The following is a 6,189-nucleotide window of genomic DNA, read 5'->3' as shown; positions in this document are numbered from 1 at the left end:
GTTGGTGAGCAGTATGACTATTATCGCCCACAACTCTTTGTGCTCTACTCGTGCATATAACATCTACGCATAAACCTGGCTCGGATGCCACTGTTGGGCAACGTAGTAATTTCAAAAAAATCCTACGCACACGCAAGATCATGGTGATGCATAGCAACGAGAGGGGAGAGTGTTGTCCACGTACCCTCGTAGACCATAAGCGGAAGCGTTATGACAACGCGGTTGATGTAGTCGTACGTCTTCACGATCGACCGATCCTAGTACCGAAAGTACGGCACCTCCGCGATCTGCACACGTTCGGCTCGGTGACGTCCCATGAACTCACAATCCAGCAGAGTGTCGAGGGAGAGCTTCATCAGCATGACGGCGTGATGACGGTGATGATGAAGCTACCGGCGCAGGGCTTCGCCTAAGCACTGCAACGATATGACCGAGGTGGATTATGGTGGAGGGGGGCACCGCACACGGCTAAGAGATCAATGATCAACTTGTGTGTCTATGGGGTGCCCCCTGGCCACGTATATAAAGGATGGAGGGAGGAGGAGGCCGGCCTGTTGGGGAACGTAGTAATTTCAAAATTTTCCTACGCACACGCAAGATCATGGTGATGCATAGCAACGAGAGGGGAGAGTGTGTCCACGTACCCTCGTAGACCAAAAGCGGAAGCGTTAGCACAAAGCGGTTGATGTAGTCGTACGTCTTCACGATCCGACCGATCAAGTACCGAACGCACGGCACCTCCGAGTTCAGCACACGTTCAGCCCGATGACGTCCCTCGAACTCCGATCCAGCCGAGTGTTGAGGGAGAGTTTCATCAGCACGACGGCGTGGTGACGATGATGATGTTCTACCGACGCAGGGCTTCGCCTAAGCACCTCTACAGTATTATCGAGGTGGACTATGGTGGAGGGGGGCACCGCACACGGCTAAAAGATCAAATCAATTGTTGTCTCCGCAAGGGTGCCCCCCTCCCCGTATATAAAGGAGTGGAGGAGGGGGAGGGCCGGCCCTCTCTATGGCGCGCCCTAGGAGGAGTCCTACTCCCACCGGGAGTAGGATTCCCCCCTTCCAAGTAGTAGGAGTAGGAGTCAAGGAAAGGGGAGAGAGAAGAGAACGAAGGAGGGGGCGCAGCCCCTCCCCCTAGTCCAATTCGGACTAGGCCTAGGGGGGCGCCCAACCTCTGCTCTCTCTTTCCCCTAAAGCCCAATAAGGCCCATATACTCCCCGGCGAATTCTCGTAACTCTCCGGTACTCCGAAAAATACCCGAATCACTCGGAACCTTTCTGATGTCCGAATATAGTCGTCCAATATATCGATCTTTACGTCTCGACCATTTCGAGACTCCTCGTCATGTCCCCGATCTCATCCCGGACTCCGAACAAACTTCGGTCATCAAATCACATAACTCATAATACAGATCGTCACAGAACGTAAAGCGTGCGGACCCTACGGGTTCGAGAACTATGTAGACATGACCGAGACTCATCTCCGGTCAATAACCAATAGCGGAACCTGAATGCTCATATTGATTCCTACATATTCTACGAAGATCTTTATCGGTTAAATCGCATAACAACATACGTTGTTCCCTTTGTCATCGGTATGTTACTTGCCCGAGATTCGATCGTCGGTATCTCAATACCTAGTTCAATCTCGTTACCGGCAAGTCTCTTTACTCGTTCCGTAATGCATCATCTCGCAACTAACTCATTAGTCACAATGCTTTCAAGGCTTATAGTGATGTGCATTACCGAGAGGGCCCAGAGATACCTCTCCGATATACGGAGTGACAAATCCTAATATCAATCTATGCCAACTCAACAAACACCATCGGAGACACCTGTAGAGCATCTTTATAATCACCCAGTTACGTTGTGATGTTTGATAGCACACAAGGTGTCCTCCGGTATTCGGGAGTTGCATAATCTCATAGTCTGAGGAACATGTATAAGTCATTAAGAAAGCAGTAGCAATGAAACTGTAACGATCATAATGCTAGGCTAACGAATGGGTCTTGTCCATCACATCATTCTCCTAATGATGTGATCCCGTTCATCAAATGACAACACATGTCTATGGTTAGGAAACATAACCATCTTTGATAAACGAGCTAGTCAAGTAGAGGCATACTAGGGACACTTTGTTTTGTCTATGTATTCACACATGTACTAAGTTTCCGGTTAATACAATTTTAGCATGAATAATAAACATTTATCATGAAATAAGGAAATAAATAATAACTTTACTATTGCCTCTAGGGCATATTTCCTTCAGGGATTGCCATGCAATGGATGCACTAGAGCTATAAGTGTATGAAAGCTCATCAAAAGAAACTAAGTGGGTGTGCATCCAACTTGCTTGCTCACGAAGACCTAGGGCATTTTGAGGAAGCCCGTCATTGGAATATACAATCCAAGTTCTATAATGAAAAAATCCCACTAGTATATGAAAGTGACAAAATAAGAAACTCTCTATCATAAAGATCATGGTGCTATTTTGAAGCACAAGTGTGGAAAAAGGATAGTAACATTGTCCCTTCTCTCTTTTTCTCTCATTTTTTTATTAGGGCTTCTTTGGCCTCTTTTTTTATTTAGGCTTCTTTGGCCTCTCTTTTTTTTAGTTCGGAGTCTCATCACGACTTGTGGGGGAATCATAGTCTCCATCATCCTTTCCTCACATGGGACAATGCTCTAATAATGAAAATCATCACACTTCTATTTACTTACAACTCAAGAATTACAACTCGACACTTAGAACAAAATATGACTCTATGTGAATGCCTCCGGCGGTGTACCAGGATATGCAATGAATCAAGTGTAGCGACCCGACCTCAAACGGTCAAGCCTCTGTGTATCTGTGCCATCCCTGGATCGGTATGCTGGCACGCACAGTACATCGATGTATATATCAAAGTGCAATCACATGTATAAATAACGTAAAACTGATATATACCTCATAAATCACAGCGGAAACAATCGAACGGGTGTGGAGTCCCATCAACGCCAACGGCAAGTTGAGTGTAGACCGTAACCCTACAACGTAACTCTTACTCGTCGTAGAAATTCCTGCAACATAAGACGTTGCAGCCCTGTAGGTCAGTACATTGAATGTACTGGCAAGTCACATCATAAGAATAATGAACCTATTTGTACATGCAATTTGGTTGGTGGAAAGCTCTAAGTTTAGTTTTTGCATAAAGCTAGTTTTTCCCTAGAATAAAATATATTATTCTATCACTACAGTATAGCATAGGATGAGTTGGCAAACCCAACTCAATCCAATCCCAAGTTTCATTTAAAACCCAATTGTTTAATTAAAGGTGAGGAGATCTCCCGGCATTTTCACTACTAGATGCTCAAGTTGTCCGTAACCGGGGACACGGCTAATCGATTAGGTTTTAACACTCTGCAGAGGTTTGCGCACTTTTCCCCACAAGACTCGATCGCCTCCCTTGAAATTCTTGCACTGCCTGGTGTTTGATAACAGGATGACCGAGACATAGTCTTTCGAAAGTATTTCCCCTTAACCCACGGATAGGCCGGTACACCTACTCATTCTACATCTGCTAGCCCATCCCGAAAGGGGTCACACTAACTACTCAACTAAGCCAGAGCCCATATTGGCTTGTGGTTGCACACGTAAGCTTCTAGACATGAGAATATGATTGATCTCTTTGAGCCTGGGCGGCCGACCACTAGTGGTGCACCACCATGGATTAACCATGCATGCTCCCACTGTACTTCGCCACCATTCAAACTAAATACCGCCCAGGTAGTTCATTTACAAGTCTTGGTCCTTCTTACTACTTTTTCACTCATGTCTCACCATGTTCGCTTCCCAAACCACGTCTACATTTAGCGAGGCAAAAATAAACTTACACGGTGGTGACAAGGATGTATAGATCAGACCTACCTCAAATGAACTACTAGGTAACGGCATAGCCATCTAGCAACAATAAGTCCTACCATGCAATCCTACCACAAAATGACTAAGTGCATAATATCAACATAGGTAATTGGAAGAATGGTCAGATGTGAACTTGCCTGATAATAGTTGATGAAGATTATATCGCTCTCAGAAATTTTACTTAATAGAACTATTCGTCACTCTCCGACGAAAATCTATAAAGTCAAACATTGCATTCACATAAGCAATCATTTCAGAGAGCCAAATAACATGCAACATGAAAAGACTCGGAAAAACCAAATGAAAATCCAACACACTCAACCATCACAGAAGTATTCTAAGTGCAAAACAACATATGACATGAGGTTCAAAAATGTGACGTGAACTATGGTGCATACAAGGCATAGTGGTCAATCTATCATGGACATATCCTACTTGTGTGAAAATACTGTGAGAATGGTCCAAGTGATAGGGTTGGGCTACGGTGACAAAGTACAAAAAGATTCAACTCAAACTGAGCTACGGTTTAGGAGATATGGCCATTTGAAGTTTGAATTCAAATCTGAATAATTTCAAATTTGAATCTGAAAAAAGTTTACACAAATGATACCACCGGGTAGATCTAAACAATATGAAGGATTTGTCGCTGGTTTCACTGAGTTTGGATCTACGGTTAAAAAGTTGTGGCTAATCTAAGCTCGGGGACCAATCTACAATTTCTAGGGACCAAACATAAAGAGAAAAAAAACAAAATTTACTGCGAAATGGTCCTGGCCACATGGCGGTTGCGGGTGGCCAAGCAGCGTTCGCTGCGGAAGCTATTCGGCGAATGGCCGCAAACTAACTAAAACAGCCACCGTGGCTTAAAATAAACAAAACCGAGGGCGGTTTAACTAAACCAAACGGTTTACTAAACCGCGGTTAACCGGTACCGATTCAATTAAAAAAACGGAACTAAACAAACGGGAAGAGATGGTCGTCTTACAGCGGTGATGTTGACGAGCAGGAGATGGCGGCGCCGGCATCGGGCGGTGATGGGGCGGCGGCTGTGGTGGTCTCCGGCGGCGGGGAAGAAGGCGAAGGGGACCGTCGTGGTGCGGGCGACCAAATGGTGGTGACGGCGGGCGTCGGCGTGCGCCGGACGGGGCGGAGGGAGGCGGCGGAGCTCCGGTGCTCCGGCGAAATCAGGCTTCGTCGAGGCGGCGTCTCCGGCGGTCCCTAGGGGCAAAAGAGATGTCAACCGGATGCGCACGGACCCGGGCAGTATCTCGGTGAAGAAGAACGTGGTCGAGGCGGTCTTACGGATGGCAGAACGAAGCGGCAAGGTAGCTCCGGCGGCGAGATCCAAATGAACGGGGCGAGCGATGTGAGCGGCGTGAGGAGGAGCGAAGTGGCAGAATGGAGAGAGGGGGCCGAGGGCTTCTTATAGGCGCGGAGAGAGGGCTCGGGAGCAAGGGATAAGCCTTATCCCCAAAGGCAAGGTGCGGTGGTTGCGGGCGACGGGCTCGTGCTCTATCCCGAGCGCGAGAGGCGGAAGGTTGGGGACGACGGGGGTGGGGCCCTCCTGGCAGCGGCGTGCTAGCGAGAGGGAGACGAGGAGCGGCGAACGAGGCGGAGGCCTTCGGGCGCTGGGAGCAGGCCGCGGTGCTCCTGGCCTGGCGCGGCTTGCTGTGGCCGTGGGCCGGCTCTGGCCAGCGGTGGCTGGGCCTGCACGCGGGTGCGTGTGCGTGTTTTTTTACAAGAAAAACTTTCCGAGGCCAAATCGAAACCAAAAAAATCCAAAAAAATACCACGATAATTTCTAAAATTACCTTGGAATACTTAGAGCACAATGAACATTTATGCAAATATTTTCCTAATGCATTTAATGCACTTTTTGCAAATCGAATAAATACCAAATAAGTTCTAAAAACTCCAACTAATATTCAAATGAAATTCCCATCTCTTTTATATTTTGAGGAAGTCATCTTATCCCCTCTCCTTTATTTTTCTTGAGTGGAAAATAATATTTGAACATTCAAGAAAACTCCAAAATGCAATAAATCATGAGAGGCAAATGATTTCAAATATTATTTTAAAATGACGTCTATTGGTTTCATAATCCATTTCCATTTTATTTTTGATAATAGAAGGAGTCATATTTCCTTCTCTCTTTATTTTATTTGAATGAATGGAAATGTTTTTGAAACTCAAAACGGAAAATTTTCCAAAAGTGAACCAAACGAAATTCAAAAGTGCTCCTCATCACTCTCCACTCTATTTCATATATTTTGAAGAAGTCC

The 6,189-nt window shown here is 46.1% G+C and overlaps 1 long non-coding RNA gene across 1 annotated transcript; it reads right to left on the bottom strand.

Annotated features, from left to right (window-relative positions):
* Window positions 1-1,769: 1,769 nt before the first annotated feature.
* LOC123494642 (uncharacterized) lies at window positions 1,770-5,433 on the bottom strand. The gene is made up of 3 exons (XR_006665924.2): window positions 5,210-5,433; window positions 4,893-5,125; window positions 1,770-4,122 (listed from the first exon to the last, which is right to left on the bottom strand). It is a non-coding gene; the product is annotated as an uncharacterized lncRNA (long non-coding RNA).
* Between the last annotated feature and the right edge of the window lie 756 nt (window positions 5,434-6,189).

The sequence above is a fragment of the Aegilops tauschii genome, chromosome 1 (genome assembly GCF_002575655.3).
Source record: "Aegilops tauschii subsp. strangulata cultivar AL8/78 chromosome 1, Aet v6.0, whole genome shotgun sequence".
NCBI classification, from domain to species: Eukaryota; Viridiplantae; Streptophyta; class Magnoliopsida; order Poales; family Poaceae; genus Aegilops; species Aegilops tauschii.
The sequence above is the reverse complement of the archived record's forward strand: the minus strand, read 5'-3'. Positions and strand labels throughout refer to the sequence as shown.